This window comes from Athene noctua, unplaced genomic scaffold, assembly GCF_965140245.1.
Source record: "Athene noctua unplaced genomic scaffold, bAthNoc1.hap1.1 HAP1_HAP1_scaffold_130, whole genome shotgun sequence".
NCBI lineage: Eukaryota > Metazoa > Chordata > Aves > Strigiformes > Strigidae > Athene > Athene noctua.
The window spans coordinates 302,473-321,273 of NW_027437606.1; the positions used below are offsets into that span (position 1 = coordinate 302,473).

The window sequence follows — 18,801 nt, forward strand, 5'->3', positions numbered from 1 at the left end:
GCTTCATCTTGCAGTCAGGGTGAGCCCAGAGCCCACAGCCTGGGTGGTGAAGACAACTCAAGCGATAGGCAGGAATTTGTCACACTGCTCTATTGCCTGAGCCTCTTGGCCAAGGAAAGAAAATACAGCATGGCAGATGAAGCTTGTCTAGATCCCGACAGCCCTTCTTCTCCTCGTTTTCCAGTCTACTCTGAGGCAAAATTAATTTGGAAGAATTCTCCCCCAGTGCTTCTCTAATTACTGATGTTATCTGTATTGTGATAGCCTCCATGGGTCCTCGCCACAGTCCAGCCACTCTTGTGCCAGGAGCATGTACACCACAAAGTTTTCAGAGACCATCAAGCACACAGTAGAAACAAGAAACCTTGGTCAGCAACTAGGGCCCTACCTTGGTAGGCACTATCCACACACATCGACCATGCAGCTCTCACATGGTTTAGAGCTTTATTAAAATATGCTGGAAAGTAGCTGCTCTTGGAAGAAAGCAAAGGAGAGACTAGTTCCCTCCTCAAAGCAAGAGAGCTGCCTGCAGTGAAGAGGGCAGTAAGGCCCACAGCGAGCACTCCTCAAAGGATGGGCGGCTCCTGAATCTTAAGTGGATTCTTCCAGACACTGTGAAATATTCATACCTTGAGGGAAGATTAGTTTTCTTGACAGTCATAGGCTTCTCCCTAAACATGAAAAGAGGGGAGCAGCTCTTTATTTTCTGACATTGTCTCACTGTGTCCTTGTCTCTTGCTTTTTATTTAGATTGCAAGCTCTTTACAGCAGAGACCATCTTTCATCCTCTTAGCATAGTGTCACACATAAGGAGATATTGTCCATGACCAACTCGGGAGGGTAATACAAATAACATTTCATGGCTAGGGCCATACAGAGGTTACCACTACTACAAACTGCAAACAAATCTGCAGTTAAAGTTCTGATGAGCTCAGATGAGCTCTAGCATATCTTACTATGATGGTATGAGATGCAACTGCAGAGCTCAAGAGCAATCGTCCTGGAACAGTAAGTGGTCATACTGAGGGTGACAGAAGCCTGACCCCCTGAGCCAGAGCTACTGACCCAAATTTCAGAAAAATAATACTTGTCTCAAACTCAGTACATCTTTAAAGAAAGTCCTGGTAGATCAGAATGAACATCCATCTCAAGCTAGCTGAGAAGCCAGTTCAGCCAAATGTGAGCAAGAAGCTACATTTGCTAACCTAGATCCGTCCTCGAGGAAGGTAAAACAGGACTGAGCAAAGGCAAATACAGGAACTAAAATGAGTCCTTACTCTTGAAGGGGAAAAGTGCTCTGGCACCCTCACACACTGTGGAAAGAGAAGAGTACGTTGAAACTAGGGCAGTATTAACATGTGAGCACAGAGGCCAGGGGCCGAGCAGAAGGGCATCAGGCAAGAAACCGGGCAGGAAGAGGTGATCCCAGGCAGCACTGCTTCAAACAGGCACTGAGTTCAACAGGCAGGGAATGTCCTTCTGCATTCTCATCTCTCCAGAAGAGCAGAACCATGGAATCTGGTTCCTTTAGAAGTTATCAAGTCACCCCACAGTTCTAGTAAGATGCAACGAAAATGAGTGGGGAGGTGAAGGGTCATGCATCATGGAAATCAAAGAGCAAGAATTGTTTGTTATTAGCAGAAGCCAGAAGTTTTTTAGGGGTCCTTAGGACAGTCAGGAGAAGACATAACCCCCAAAAGATGGTTCATTTGCCTGCTCTACCTTAAAACAGTGCAACCTTTCAAAACCCTGGCAAGCCATCTTAACTAGGCCATAATCCTTCCCCCTCGGGCCTCACAAAACCCAGAAAAGTTGTTATTGCCAAGAGGGTGCACCACACACAGATGTGTTCAGCTGTTAATGGGTTTTGCAACTATTTTCTGTCTAGCATGACAAATGATGAACAAAATGAATACACCCTCGGTTTTGACCAGAATGCTGTTGAAAACAGAATAGGAAAAAAGGTTTCTGGAGAGTCAGGAAGAAGGTGATCAGATGCCAGGGAGAATCCTAAAGCAAAGATCTTCCTGCACAAGCCTGCACATTTCCAGTACTGATGTGAATCATGTGTCTGAACCTCTTCACTCAGCCGTGTAGTACAAGCACCAAGGTTGTACCTTCATGGTCTGAAGATACAAGCTGGATGCAGAAGTCATGGCAAAGTGTGGTATCCTCAATCTACTGTTCTAACTGTAAAAAACCCCAACAGATTCGGTGTTAGGCACAGTGAAGTTTGTATACCTTCTTCTATGCCCTTTTTTTCAGTTTTATCAGTTTTTCTGAAAATTCATTAACTTCCCATGGCCACAGTTACACTTGTTGCTTAATTGCTACTCATGATGAAACCAGGGTGTGGAAACCACAGTGGATTTGTTACCTCTCTAGGTTAAAACTTTACTACTGTGGTTTTCAGGACTGGGCAGGGCTAAGTAACGCAGGTGGCAACTCCTGTAGGACACCACTTAAGCAGCCTTGGCTGCTGTAGACCTCTGCTGTAATAACATGCATTACACTGAGCTGACTTACTGCAATACTGCTGTCTTGCAGGAACAATGAGAAACAAATCTAGAGTTAGAAAAAAAATTGCTACATTGAAGAAATATATGCAGGGCTTCAGGACTGCCCTTGAGCGACCTGCACAACTCGTGGGCTTTTCCATTCCTGCTTTCCTTTTCCATATGGAGACTGGCAGGGGAGGCTGCCTCCACAAGGGAAACAACCAAACTGTTTGTTGATTCTCCGGTGCCTCATTTCCCATGCAGCTTTTGCACTGTTGGAAAGGACCAGTGGAAACAGCTATTAAATTTAGCTTCTATGGCTTCATATTTGCCTTGTACAAGTATCAGTCCCACAGAAAGCGTGAGGCAAAGCACAGGGAAAGAACTACTCAATGAGCAAATGCAAACAAAATGTAGAAATAAAAAATGGACTTTGCCCACAATTGCTCCCTTCCACAAATCATTGCAAGTGAAATTGAATTTAGAGCCAAGAACACCACAAAACATACATCTGTGATGCAGTTTTTAACTTCGTGCTGTCACTAAGACAAATGAGCCACTTCCATCACAGGGCTTCCGTGGGCCTCTGCTTCTGCACTCTGTGGGTGCTGGGTGCCATGCTTGCACAGACATCCTTGCAGCTGGACTTCACCTGGGGGCTCTGGCCAGCTGCTGGAAAGAAACTGCAAGACTGAGAGCAGTTACTATTGCAATATTATTTGTACCATGTCCTTCAGTTCAGAACACGTCATTATTAGAGTCTATTTTGTGGACCCTCTTCCACGTTAGTCACTTAAGACAGGCTTCACTGCAATTACATTTTTTTATATTTGGCTTTCATTTAGGAAAACTGAAAATCACGAAGAGGAGAATTACTGCCAACACTGACCTTTATTTTCACCCAAAGACACAAATCAACTAGGTGTGACACACACTTGCGTTCCTTTTCTACCTTTTCTTCCTTCTACCAAATAAGTATTTTAAGGTAATGAGCACCAGCTCAGCACTGAGCCTGTAAAGAAACACACATGGGAGAGGAATTAGTCACAATGCTAATAATTCAACATTACAGCAGTAGAAACACAATATTCAAAGGTTTCATTTTGCAGTATATGAAGTGCAGCAAGTCATTTAAAAAACAAAGATGTTAGAAACCACCATGCAACAGACTGAAGACCACCACCATCAGCATTTCAAAGCAACACCAAGACCACAGGGAGCAGTTTAACATCATTCTAGAGGGGACTTTTTGGCATAAAGAGAAAAATAAGGCAGAGCCCAAAGTAGCTTGGTATTTTAAATTTCTAAAAATAGTAGCTGACAGTATTGTTATGAAAACAAATGGAAAATGGAAGGGGCTGGGAAGAGGGGGCTGGGAGAGGGGAAACAACGCACAAAGCCAGCTGGTCTCTTGTGAAAATATCGACTGAATTGCAGCATTTTGGAATTGCTGACAACACTGTAAACAAAAAAGGTAACTGTTTTAAAAAAGGTGACTGTGTGCATAATCCAGGGCTTTTCATAACTCCCTCATTAGCTGACGGAGTCTTGAATAAGCATTCTTTCTCCCTCCCCCCGCCCCCCCCCCCTTTTTTTTTTTTCTTTTTTTCCCCAGATCGAGTAAAACCATTTGGCCAAACACCAAGCTCTGCTGGGTACTAGCACTCATCTCCAGGCCTGCACACAGGTCGCTGCTTCAGCTAGGGATGTAATTTTTCAGGACTGACAAACTACAGCACAGGAGTGATTGTACCTCCTTAAATACCTTTTTCTCAGGCAGGGATAGGTCTGCAGGCACAATGCCGGGTCCTGAAGGGAAGACTGGGTCTTGAGCCCTCCAGCTGGAGCCCAGCAGTTGAGTAGACAGGTGTGATGCGCCATGCTGATGCAAGACGGCGGCACTGCCACTGGTGGGGAGCTTCTGTGGGTGACAGCAAGTCAGGCTCACCAGAGAGGTGCAGAAAGTGCTCCTCTCAGACCCTTCTTCTCTGAGGAAAAGGCACATGTTAATGTCAAAAGCAGCCATGAAGCATGATGTCCAACTGACAGGGACTTCAGCAGGGAAGTGGTTCCTACTCGCCTCTACTCTTTTAAATGCAATAAAGAGCATCTGCCTTAATGAGAAAAATCACGTGAAAGTCCCTGGCCTGCTGACACAGCAGAACAGTTCAGCAACAAGCAGCTGTACTGACTTGCACGTGAAGCTGACCTCACGCTGGCTGTTCAGCCAAGCCAGTTCTCCAAATTCAATGCGTCTGAGGAATCAGTGAAATTCAGTTTTGTGAAACAGGAAAAAAAGACATTTGAGAAGAGCTGGTTTCTGACATTTTCATATAGACATGGTTCCTGGTTTCCACATCACCTCTTAAAACCACACGCACTCAGTAAAGAGACATTTATTCCATTATTTCTTTTTTCAAATTTTTGGTACAAAGTTTATTTTCAGAAGTTCCCACATGATCCTTTCTCTTACCAGGAATTTTCTATCTCCGATTTATTTTCTTTATCTGTTGAAGCAAAAGCAGTAATTGCTACAGAAAGCAATAATGGCAAATATTACAAATATTTTACAGCAGCATTTATTTGTCTCTTTGCCTCAAGAAATTAACAAAAATAAATCCAAAGACAAGATCCATACTGCCACAAAGGCTTAGGTTTGTAATATCCAGAAGTACGCTGCGTTCCCGTATATGAGTTGTACAAGTCCAGCACAACTTTCTAAGTTTGTGCAGAGCCTGATAAATAAGACACGGAAATATCAGTTATGTTATACTGTTTCTAAGGACTTTTACTCTGTAAAATGTTCGGCCACTCAAAGCTATAAGCTTAATCACATATCAAAGAACACAGGCAATAAAGCCCATTTTACTAGAACATATAGTATTAGGCCAAACAAAACATAAGAGGACAAAATCTAGTGGTCACTGAAGCCTCTTCAAAAAAGGTCTAAAACAGAATGTTTCCATTACGTATCAGAATAAAAATGTACTGTATTAAAATGTGATTTTTTTTATTTTTTTTTTTTTTTTATTTTTTTTTTACAAGCTTTTAATCAGTCTTCAATTTACAGTGCGGAACTTCTGCCAACTACAGTAGTTTAACTTTGGCACAACACTAAGTTCCAATCCTTTTGGTATTCAAGTCCTGTGTGTGTCCAAAAATTTTCTTGGTTTCACAAAAGATTAGGCCCATTCACAGTCAACCAGTTATCTTGAACTTTTTCAAGAATTGCTTCCCCTTCACCACACTGGGCAACTACAAAGGAAAGACACTGTAGACTATTGCATCATTCAAAAGAAACTCTTCATTCTAAACAGTGACAGTATTGTTGCTTCCTTTAACATCACATACAACAGACAGATCACAGAGGGCGACACACTGGACACCCTCTAAAAACCTTGCTGGTCGTGAGTGAATTGTCTTCCTCATACTTCAAATATATAACAATGCATTACCTTAATTTCATTTCACATGTCAAACAGGACATTTAAGTATATTGCAATATATTATAGAAAATTGCAAAGCGCCATCATTTCTGTAAACGAGATCGACACCTGTTAACTCTCCTGTGCACATGAAGAGCCGTACCTAGTGCCACATTTTCTATACAATATAAAGCCTTCCCAGGTAGGGCAACTCAGCTTTAGTGCATTTCTGTACAGACTGTAAGCAAACATGCAGATAGCCAACTATGCAAAATAGGAAACACCTTTGTAAGTTGGAACTGGAGGCAGGGGGAATATTTTGACATCATAACAGAGCTCTTGCAGTTTATCATATCACAGATGAAGACTTGAATCTTCTGCCGTTCTAGCACGTTCTTTAGGGAAAGTTTCATGATAGGTATCTAGTATTGGACAAGCATAAGGAAATACTTTCATCATCTGGGACACAAATATTATGTGTCTTAACACATTCTAAGTTATGCACGATCCATATAGTTCATATGTTCATATAGTAATCTTATCTCTAAAATACTTGAGAAACCCCAAATCATTTTTAGGCCACAGTATTATAGCCAAAGATCAGTTACTTTATTCACCACTGTAGTGCTACCTGCTCTAGGAAAAAAAAAAAAAAAAAAAAAAAAAGGCCTCACACTTCCCAACAAGCATCAAGTCAGAAGCAGAGGTAAGTACCATTGCTAACTACAACACAAAGACAAGTGCTGCAATCCAGCCAGCACACTCCCAGGTGAAGATCCACCTCACCTAATTTCAGATGTCTGTAGTGTCCGTGTCTGCCTGCAAGCCACATGTTAAGAGTCAATGAAGTTCAGGGTGCAGTTCATCTGACCAACTCCAAGCATGTAGGATCAACGGGCTTGCATTTGTTAGGTATACTGACTAGCTGCAGTGTCTTGCTCAAATGCAGAAGAATCCCACCTTAATTCATGAAAAGTGCTACAGGATCCTCAGTTATCACTCTACATTTTACAATGTCATGTAAGTCAGATTTGCAATGACTATCCACTGAAAAAGTGAAGATGCTCTTCACCACAGAAGGAGAAAAACTCCCAAGAGCTCCAATCATTAAACTTGAAAATACTGGATGTTACCTGCCTGTGCTTCAAAATCTCCCCTTTTAAAGGTGGGAAAACAATACAAAAGTTTGAGCTATTGAGTGTGTATAAGTAGCTATTGAGGGGATTTTTCACCTTGCTACATCTTTCATTTTAAAATCTTTTCCTACAGAATTTTAACACATCACCAAACCTCAAGTAACTTGACCTAGTAAGTTTGTGTCATGCTACTTGCTAAATCTACATTACAAGTTTGGTGGAGAGTATAGGTGTAATCCAGCACTGTTCAGTGCAGGGAACCAAGCCCTCTACTAGCCCTTCCCATATCTAGTTTACATCAGCATCATGAACAACTCTCAACAGTTTCACTGCTCTCTAATCACAGCCACCATCTTTTCATTACCACTGAATGTAGGCAAAATTATTTTCCAAGAAAAAATAAATTAAATCAAATAAAGTAGCTATATGTTATTGCACTCTATTTTTGTGCATTCAGGTTAGAGCAAGGATATTTAATATTACAGAAGCTTAAAGATTATCTTCTCTCCTTGGGAGATATGAATATAGACAGATACATTCAGGTGGAGGATGCAAATCGATACTGCTGTAATTACAGAAGCAAATGCTGAAATCCAGCCTGGATACATAGTACTCTGTTAAGTGCAAAAGGGAAAACGCTCCCCACCTTAAGCTACAGCTTGGTTACTCAGCAGCCACAGACTAGTTGTCAGTTACTGCTGTGCTCTCATTTCAGAGGAAAACGGAGGAGGAAAAGTGTCAGCACCTTTAGGCTTTCTGGCCTACGGGGACTGCATAAAGCCATGAATCACTTTGTATGGGCTCCAGAAATGCTTTCTCTGCTCTGTAGAGAAGGGAGTGCACTTGCCTGCCTCAACAGTTCCTTGGCGAGCAGGAGGAAAATAGGCTTTTGCCCAAAGTCAGCAAATCTTGCATTAGAAAAATTATTTCATGTCATGTGAGGACATCATTGCAAGTTTCCTTCCCTATAATCAAAGTTACTGCCAGACCATATTGCATATAATGGCATGAAAACAAAAAAAAAAACCAAAAAAAAAAAGGTACTGGACAAGGTTGAAAAGGGAATGGCCTCATTTACTATACTGTATTAGAGACAATCCACTAAATTCTAATCATGAGGTACTAGATATCTTTCCTCTCCTTTGCTTTGAAAACAAGACAGAGATTTCTAAAAATGAGTGATTGCAATACTTTACTTGTTCTGTCAGAACAAGAGTAAAATTTGCTTTGCTTATCAACTTCTAGGTAACTGAATTGTGCAGGGCAAGCAAAAGCCTTCAAGCTTCTACATCTTCCCTTCTTTCCACTTCTTACAAGCCAGCACTCTGTTAGTTCATTCAAACCTCCAGGGAGGACTAGCTCTTTCTTTTTACAACAAGCACTAACCATGGGGTCAGTGAGAGGTTGATACTGGGAAGACAGCACTGTTTAAGATGGAACTGTGCTCCTTCATTGTACTCAGAAGCAAGAGCAGAACATGGCATGAAGCAGCATGATACAACGATGGTGGATGCCTCACCCAGTTGTGACACCACTTGCTTTCTTTTAACCCTTTCTTTCACTCCATTCTGGCACAGGATTATCTTTATTCTCCCTTTAGCTGAATTCTAGATACAGCAAGTAACTGGTGTTATCAGATCAGGTACTCCTGGCAGAAACAGCAGACGGAGAGGAAAGCTCAACCTTAGCTCTAAAGGAACTGGTGCTCACAGCTGAATTCTGAAACAGTGCTCCCAACGAAGACTGAGAACAAACGAGAGGCAAGGTCTGAGCAAGGTCAGTTTCTTCATCTCACTCTCAATGACAATCACTGGAAGCTGGTTCATAACTGGCTCAAACCTAAGAGGTGAAGCTCCACACAAATAGAGAGAACATACCACAGGCTCATCTACACACAGTTCTTCACCAAGCAGGGAAATCCATAAAACCCCACATTGGACACTCACCCCAGGGTAGACATACTTTCTTGCCCCTTCGCTCCCCACTGTCAACACAGCTCAGTCCAAGTGGCTTCCAAAACATCCTGCAGGTGTGCATAAGCTACAGGAGGGAGCCAGGCTGCAGGGGCGTGCTGCTGCTGAGCACTGCAATGCTCAGGTTCATCATAAAGACACTTGCTGATGTGCTTAGGTTGAGGAAGTTTCCTGTATGTAACCGGTAGAATGAGAAGGTGCCATATCCTCTCCACCCACCAGGCAATTTCTTTCCTCTCAAGTGACCATATAGTGTGCCTCGGGCACCTATGCAAGGAGCACAGCAGCCTAAGGTTGGCCGAGATGAATCTGAGCTAAACTCCTGTTACCAGTAGCTTTGAGTTCCCACCAGCCACAACCACAATTCACAGACAGAGACCAGCATGCTGATAGCTCTTTCCAATGCTCCTCTCCTGACACAGGAGGCCTCCGGAAGGAGCTTCCCTCTCTCCCAGTACACAGTGCAAATACACGTGCTGCAAACATGAAATAAACTGGTAACTGATGGACTCTGTTTGTTCAAAGAGAAATAACAGACAGATTAGGAGCAATAATGAATGCATTCAATTGCTTTCTTTAGGCTGAACTCACCCAGATTTTTCTCATCCTTGGCACAACTGAAAGGCTTACAGTGTGCACGTAGCCCAAAGGAAATGTGGACACTCCGCATCTCTCATTAGCTGATCCACAGCACATGGCTTAATTTAAATTTTATACTCTGCAGAGATGATGATCCTCAATGGGCTGTAAATACTATTATAACTACTGGAATACGTGGAACTGTAATATTTACAGCAACTGAAAATCTGGCCCAGTATACATTAGCCGCCATCTCTGACCATTTTACTGAAAGAAGAAATTCAATCCAACTATATTTAGTCTGATAAACAATGTATTTCCTCTTCCTGTGTTTTTCAGACCAGATGTGCTAAGGCCTACCATTGTAGACGAGTGTTATTTAACAGAACACTGCCAAAATGGAAAATTTCCCAGTTTAATCAGATCATTAACTTGGATCTTTATTTTTTTCTCATCTTTTAAAGAAGGCTGGATTTAATGATAATATAAATGCGGTCTCTGCTAACAAAAAGTGGAGATATTATGGACAGGTTGCTTGGGCGGGTTTTAGTTTTGGGTTTTTTAAAAGAAAATTAATTCTGGGTCAAGCTTAAGGATTAAGGCAACTCCAGATTTTTGACCCCCTATTCCCAGCAGAGCTTGAAGCTAATATAAGTCTTTATTCTATCTGCTGGTATCTACAACAGCCTCATCCATACCATTACCAGCCAAACAAGAGTATCTCCCAACCACACGGAGCAGTCAATGCTGAAAAGGCCAGACCCTGATCTCTCTTACAGCATCTCACATCCATACAGAGTTCAATGAAATATGCTGACAACATGGTTTTGCTCCTCCCCCATTCCAAAGTTAAACCAAGGGATTCTTGGCTAGTCCTCTCCAGCACCACTGGCTACTTTGTGCCTCACCAATTTGAATCTTGGAAGCCAGGCAATAGTTTCATCATCAAATTCATGACACACACCAAAAGCCACTGCCTTTTTCTTTCCAGCAATCTCAAATAGTCAGAAGAGCTCACCGCAGGAAATGGCTTTCACAGACAACATCCTCCTGTAATTCAGGCAGCCTGTTCAACCTGCGAGCAGAAAGACAGCTACAAGTGTCCAGGGAGAAAGGCGAGTTAATATTTTTTTCATCAGACGTTTCTTGCTTCGATCTGGGTTTCACCCACTACCAGGCACAAAACCCAGATCTAACATGGGCTCCTCTGTTTCAGAATATCATGACTAAAAGGACTTTCTTGGTCTTTTGACAGTTATCACAGTGAGGAAGAAAGAGTAATTCCAGATTAGGTTCTTGGAAATGTGGAAACATTAGGATGTATTTTCTCTACACTAATCTGTCTCTCATTGGTCATCAGATGCAGAAGCCTACAGAGGAGATGCTGACAGATGTACAAAAGGAGGTTGCTAGTATCCTTTCTGTTAGTGTCAATATAAAAGCAGACAATGCTGGCAATAACAGCAGCACCAATTAATCATCATCACCTTTTGACATCTAAGTATAAAGTAACATCCCTAAAAAATACAGACTGATCGTAGCAAGAACACAAACTACTTGTCCTCAGAGTGCCAGTTTTCTAGGATGCCAGACATCTGCCTAAACTAACTTCTGTGAATTTGGCCCATTGTTTTTAAGTTGCTAATTCAAACTCAGAGTTCTATGTGTTGAGACTAAATGGCCTTCTTTTCCCCCTCCCTCTGTTTTAAAGACACTTGTTCAAGACGTAGATGTTCTGTATCAGATTAAACTACTTCTGACATTCACTTCACATAGATCAAACTACCTCTAAAAATAAGTGTGTTTCCCCAGTAGCCTCAAGAACAATCAGCATAGTGGTGAGGTGAGCTCAATCTGTCAGGATGAATTTAGGTTAAACTTGCGCACAAATCATTCAACTGGGCTATCACTTATTCTTATTCTTATTCAGAACAACTAAACACAAGCGTGTTTATAATTTCTAAGAATCTAAAAGCCATATAACCTCTTTTTTTTTTTTTTTTTTTGAGAAATAAACATCATGTCATAGCCACAACTTGAAAAACTTTCTTACTAGCAGCCAAAGACGCTTTTCATCTCTGTATCTGTGTATTCTTAGAGAACTCCAAGCAACTCTGAACAGCTTTTAGGCAGCTTCCACCTCACGTTTACCTTAAAATTCAGTGTAAGTTTTCAAGAAATTATTCTTTTCAGCTAGAAATATACGTACTTTTCTTACCATTTCCAACAAAGAGTGCACAAGCTAAAAACAAATGTTACTATCAACTGCACGAAGTCTGTCAGGCATTTAAATTAAATTGATGTAGGATACACTGATTGAATGTAACAAAAAGCATCTTCTAGCATTAGACTCATTCAGTCTAAATAATTATCAACAAAGAACATTTCAGCACAAGTTCTGTAAACCCAAAACACTTTGAAGGTACACAAAAGGTGCCATAATCACCTCGCATTCTTAAACCAAGCAATCCTCACCCCTAGGTTCATTGATTCCTTTGTCACACTTTTCCCCTTCTCTTTTGTTTTGAACTCTTTCCTTAAGGAATAAACCCAGGCCTTGAAACCTTTCAGGTGAAGTGGTGTTTGCAAAAAGACATCTTAGGTTTTTGCATTTTCATCCTTCATGAGCGGGCAATGTTCTCCTACATCAACGAAAAACACGTCTATGGTTTTTTTTGAATTAAACAACATAAAGCAATTAAATATTGAGAAGCAGTCACATGAATGATGAACATGAATCTTCCAGTTGATAATGCGGAAGAGGAGGAGCTGAACTGAATCTGACTTATAACCCCATGTCTTAGGCTAGGCCTAAGGATGTCCATCGCTTTGTAGCAAGGAAGCAAATAGTTGTTGCCTGCACAGGTAGCATCTTGCTGTCGCGGATGAAAGTATTGACACGGTAATGATTTAGAAAAATAATCTAGATTTATTAATAACTAACAACTATTTGTCAATACAAAATAGCTCAGAAAGAAAAGCGACTTATTCAGGTTCTAAAATGACAATATTCACTCTAACTTACTTAACGGTACCTTAGTTTATACACATATGTACATGCACATACACAAACCAGACATATACATACAGAAACAAAGGGGTTTGGATTTGGTGAAATGAACACAAAAGGGACAAGCACACAGGAACAAGGGTAAGGGTACGTACCCACACACACACATCCCCACCAACAAACAGGTGAAATAGAAGCTAGCTCAAAGAAAATTTCCCTCTCGAGTTTAGAGCAAATACTCACAATGCCTTGGCATTCCTCAACGGGCGATAATTGAGACTCGAGCGGGGGGACTTCGCCCTGGCCTTCCACCTGGAGCAGACGACACCTTAAGGGTTTTGGTACCTGAGAGGCGTCCCAGCTCAGGGGAGATGCTGGTCACAGGCTGCTGCGATCCAGGAGAGCTCAAAGGGTCTCTCTGGTGGTCGCAGTTTATAGGATCCAAGATAACTGACTTTTGTCAAATACTATCTGGTGCCTTCCGGCAGTTGCACAAGAATTTGAATAACATGCAACCCTGTTATTGTTCCATCTGATCACATCCCAGGCATAGGTGTGTCAGGCCATCAGGAGATGATGGGCCATTATAACCTTTTCCAAGCAATTGGGAGGGGCAGGAGCCAGGCTCCTCAAGGTTATCAGTCCTTATCTCCATAGATTGGTGGATAGCTTGGGGGAATGTGGATGGAATCACACCTGGCACCAAGCAGCCCAGCAAGGAGGGCAGGGAGGGGTAAGAATTGCACCACCACACTTGCCTATGTTCTTTTATGTAGAAGGAAAATGCTGAGCAGGTGCTTGCTAAATTGAAGGCCATGAAAAATCATTTGGCTCTTCACCATAACATCCAACCTAATTAGTTGGGTTTTGGCCCCCAAATCCCAAATGGCATGTCAATCTGATTTTGAAAGTTTACGCTTAACATGTCAGGGGCGTTCCCAAGTATCACTATCATCTGTTTCTTCCTCATCTTCCTGATCTTCCAGCATTTCATCTTCCTCCTTGTTCTTATCAAACAGCTCTATTCCAAGTTCTAATCCTCTTTGCCTTTCTGCAAACCATTCTCTGACCTGCTCATATCCCATGTGAGATTTGGCTACCAGTTCATCGAGGTCTTGCTCATTAAGGAATCTGTGCTTCATATAGTAGTCCTTTAGGATTGCTGTTCCAGTTTTGAATTTTATGACAGACACACCTCTGTCCCAGCAATTTAACCTCGTGCTTCCCTGAGGTCTCCCCCGAGGCCTCCCCCTCCCCTTCAGTCTTCCTTTTCCTCTCTTTCTCGCAAAGCCTTGGCCAATCAGACTGTTTGCATTGGCACTCTAGTAATAATAATACCATTTCAATCCTCCATTTTTCCAAGCATAGCGAGTATCTCCAAACCAGCTCACAATTTCTGATCTTGGGAGCCCAGTTTCTTCTGCTAGTTTGTTGTATTCTTGTAGAGATGGCCACTGAGTACGGACAAAAGAACTTTTAAGCAAGTGCAACTGCTCTGGTGATTTTTTGCCTATTTTGCTTGAAGTGGAATACACTGATTTGGCTCCTGCTGCTCCATCTCCCACAGATGTTTCTCCAGTCTCTTCTTTTGAGCTGCCAGCATTGCTCTCGTTCAAGTCAGCTCCCTCTTCTTTCAAGACATTCAATTTCCTTCTTTCTGTAAACCAGGCATCAAACTCTCTCCTGGTCAGTTTGGCTATTAACCTATTCATCTCTTCATCAGTAAGGACTGGCTTATTAAGAAAACCTGCTTGGAGGACCTGCAGCTGTTCAGCAGTCTTCTCTTTGAATTTCTGCTGGTTGAAATCAGGAAAAGCGCTCCATGATGACTTGTTCTGTGGAGTGACTCCCGTTGGGGACTCATTCATTTCATCGCTTGAATCAATAACAATGGTGGCACACGAATCACTGTTGAGATGAATCCCATGATTATTCTTTGAGTTTCTCTGATTGTAGCATGTATCGCTGAACCACTTTCTGATCTCTCCTTTAGTCAGGGCCGTTATTTTCATAAGTCTTACAATTTCTGAATCTTGAGGAAACTGATTTTTAAGGTAGCTGACTTTCAATTCTGCCAGCTGTTCCTTAGTTTTTTTCGCTCAGATTCCAAAGGAGTCAGGATTCATCAGCGCGCATTCATTTTTGATAGGCTGAGGGGCTGGAACAGCAGCTCCTTGTTTGGTTTCTGCAACAGGCTGAGCAGTGTGAATCTGACTCTTCTGTAACTGTGTTTGGTTTGGGACTCCTGCTACAGTCAAAGCTATTGGGGCTGTTACTGGTAACGTATTTGCACCTGTAACTTGCGTGAGAACAAGTCCTGGCTGACCAACTATTTGGCATGTCTGTAAAATTGAAGGCAAACCATTGCTAGCGGCAGAAATGTGTGCTGGAATAACAGTAATTGTCTGTGGCACGGTATGCACCGTGCCATTAAATTGTTTCCTCCTTGCTTCCTCCACTTCCTCTGGAGTCCAGCTCACACCGTGTTTCAGACGCTGCGCAGAAAACCATATTCTAATCTGTTCCTCTGTGTGACTTAGCTTGAGTGGAAAGAACAGTGATTTCTGACAAGGCTGGATATGGGAATTTGTTGTAGGTGTTAAGCAAAAGAGGACTGTTATCCAAAGCAGTATTATAGGCTGGAATGCTATTTACAGGTATTAGGACTTTTGGAATCAGGTTTGAGTTCTGTGGAACAGTGATTTCTGACAAGGCTGGATATGGGAATTTGTTGTAGGTGTTAAGCAAAAGAGGACTGTTATCCAAAGCAGTATTATAGGCTGGAATGCTATTTACAGGTATTAGGACTTTTGGAATCAGGTTTGAGTTCTGTGGAGCTGTAAAGGCTGTTATAACCTGTGCCACCCCAGGCTGAAGCACTGGTGCTGGAGTCACTACGGCACTAGCCACATCTGCTGCACTGCAAACACCTGAATGGCTCGCTTTTGACTCAGAAACTGCTGGTGGTGGGTTTTCTACTACTTCTTCAGAGTTTGGCTCCTTTTCAGTTCCCTTTTCTTCACCAGCAATGTCATCAACTACATTGTGGAAAACAGCAATACGTTTATTCTCAGTTTTGTTTTTCATCATTTTCATAATAGGAGTTTTGCTGATTGAGATCCCTGATGAGGGGACCTCAGAAGAGTCAGCCTGTTCAACATTTTCTTCTCTAACAAAACTCCCGCCAAAAGTGAGATTGTTCACTGTTTGTTCAAAGACTGTCTGATTACTATGTTTCACCATGGTCAACTTAAAATTCTCTTCTCCAGGGTGGTACTTCAAATTATGTTCTGAGAGAGCATCATATCTTTTGGTAAGAAAATTGCATTCTACACAAACATAGGATGAATTTAATACTAAGTTGGGATGTTCTGAATCTACGTGAAAAATAAACATATTGAGATCGGGAGTTTGAAAAGTACAGTATTTACACTCGTAACCACCTTCTACTTTATTCTACTTTATTTGTATTTTTCTGATTGTCTGAATCCACATACTCATGAACATCCTCATCACTTGTTACGCTCTCTGCTGTAGGGTTATCTGCTGGCGCAAGTACAGGTGGTCCTTCCTCCAACTCTGATACCATTTCTAGATCCGGATCCTGCTCGTTGGCTAAGACCATGCACAGTGTTGTTGATTTTCTTTTACTTGCCATGCCTGTTATGTGAGAATGATACTGACTGGTCAGGTACAGACCTAACTTCAAGCTCTTCTTGATTAATAGTAATGGCTTTCGGTACTTCAAGTCAGTTCTTGTAAAGTCTCAACATTTATCCCGTTAGCAGATTTCCTTTTGTAGTGCAATCAGGTTAGAAATAGTTGAGGATGAAATGTTGAGAGAGACTGCTTTAAAGTCCACATCCACCACCTGTAGCAAAGAAGAGACAGTGGAATTAGTTAAAGAGTAATTTCTATTCTGCTACGTATTTTGGCTTAAGGTAATTCAGTCCTTTGTGGTTCAATCTGCCACTGTTCATCCCCTGAAAACAGCAGACCCATTCCAAAAAGAGTTACTCAAACTAAGTTAAGAAAGGCAAAATCCAATCCACTTACTGTAGGCTGAAATCTGTTTTCGTGCGTGTCAATGCACTGAAAGGCATAAAACACAGGATGGTGTAAGACAGGGAACCTTCTGACTGTTTCCCTGTCTTCAGAACCCTTTTTCTTGGCATAATGTTGAGGTCAGTTGTCCTATATAACTTGCCTTTGAACTGCTTTGCCTAAGCTCTGGCAACATTTCTCGACTGCCCCATGAGCTCAAGTCCTTTCTATCAAAAACTCAACCCTAGTATGACATCTCTACTACTGACTCTGTCATGTCCCTCATGTCTGAGGTTGTGAAGGGTCCCAGAAAAGGCAGGCCTAAGAGTGTTTTTCTATTGCATTCTATATGCAAACATGAGTATGTCTTTATCCCAAGACTGAAAACAGGCAGAACAATGCCTTTTTTAAGGCACTTTGACAGACAAAAGATGACTATCCTTTCTTCCTAGCTCCCCAAATGTCATTCTCCAGTTGAAGACCAATCCCAAACCAATAAAAGTTGATTGCTAGCACATGGCAATTAACTGAAATCTGTTTTCACGCCTCTATGCATTAACAGGGACATGACTGATTGTGTGAACTGTACCGGAGAAAAAAAGCATTGAAGACTGATATAGCAAGCAGAAGCCAAATAAAATGATGTTTAGAATTCCTTGTCCATTTCTAAGAAATCTAAAGTACCACCAAATAAATCTCAGGCCTACAGAAATTCAGAGAATAAATGTAACCTTAAATAGCATAGACTTGAGAGAATTTTATCCCACAGGGAGCAGATCTAGTCTGTTGGAAATGATGCACAAACTTCTGCAGAGGGTTTTAATTCTGTAGTAGTTTTCTTCTTGAAATAAAATCAGACACTGATTTCTCATAACAGAAATCCCATAGGTACCATTAACTTTTAGACAGTGGAACATCATCTACTTCCCAAAGTGGGGGCATGCTCAACTTCAAGGGGAATACTCAGTAGCTGTTACAGAAGGCCAGCTTTGTTCATGACAAAGTCTTAAAGGAAAAAGAACAGTGTAAAAGGAAGAAATGCAGTTACAAGAAATGGGAAGGGGAAAAGAAACACTATTTTCACTGTACGGTAAGAAGATTCTTTCGTTTTGATTATGGCAGAGCAGGACTTGTGGGTAGGAAAGAAGATAAGTAATTCTCAGCTTCCCATTTTTTCTTTAGGCAAAAGACAAAACTGTTCATCCATAGCTGCTGCCCAGTGCTGTTCCATAAGCTGCTTTTTTGAAACTGTATGCCTCACCTCACTTTTTCATAAAAATCCTCCCCAAATGTTTTTGACAGTCACCCTCTGCACTCCTTCTGTGCTTACATTCAAAGTGCACAGCCTGACACGATAGGCTTTTTATGCCAAGGATACGGTTACATGGTATTAAGGACACCGACAGTGCTCAATAAATTGTGGGTAATCATCATTCTGGGATGGCAATTATTTAATAGTACTGAAACGGAAAGATACCCTTCTTCTACAAGTTAATGCTGACAGTCTGTAAAACTACACAGAAGTGTAAAAGATATTTATTTTAATGCCTATATAATGCATTTCACACCATCTCATTTATCTTTGCAGTGAAGGAATCATGAAGCAAAGCTAAATGGATCCATTTGTCTCAGTGTCCTGAGGGACAAGAGGTAGAGCATTACTAACCATACTGCTTTTTTTATGGGGCTAGAGGGCTCTTGACAAAAGACAGACAACTGCCAAGACTCAATGTTGAGCAATGCTCTTGGGGAAGAGCTGGGTGGTATTACCTAATCTTTCTGCAATCTTGAGTAAAATTTTTAAAATGCCAGAAATGCCCGTTTTCAAAAGCTACTTAACAGCTAGCTTTGCTGACTGCGAGTTGCAGTCTGAAAAAGCGACTGCGGTACTCCACAGTGCCTCATCCCTAGCACAGCACGTAGGATCTACATGCAGGGCGGCATGAGTGAACATAAGAGCTTGCTAAAGGTCCTGTTCTGGGATGGCACAGAGCCCAAGTGAAAGCAACATTTCACCTGACATGCAGTGTTGAAGCGTGTTCAAGATAAGGACGGAGATAAATAAAATGGGAAACCTGTCCAATAAATCAGTAAGCGTTTTTCTCCAGTCTCCTCATTTACCCAATAGCATTCACA

At 41.7% G+C, this 18,801-nt stretch overlaps 1 pseudogene; it reads right to left on the reverse strand.

The window, feature by feature from the left end:
• Positions 1–13,514: 13,514 nt before the first annotated feature.
• LOC141955183 (zinc fingers and homeoboxes protein 1-like) lies at positions 13,515–16,279 on the reverse strand (annotated as a pseudogene).
• Between the last annotated feature and the right edge of the window lie 2,522 nt (positions 16,280–18,801).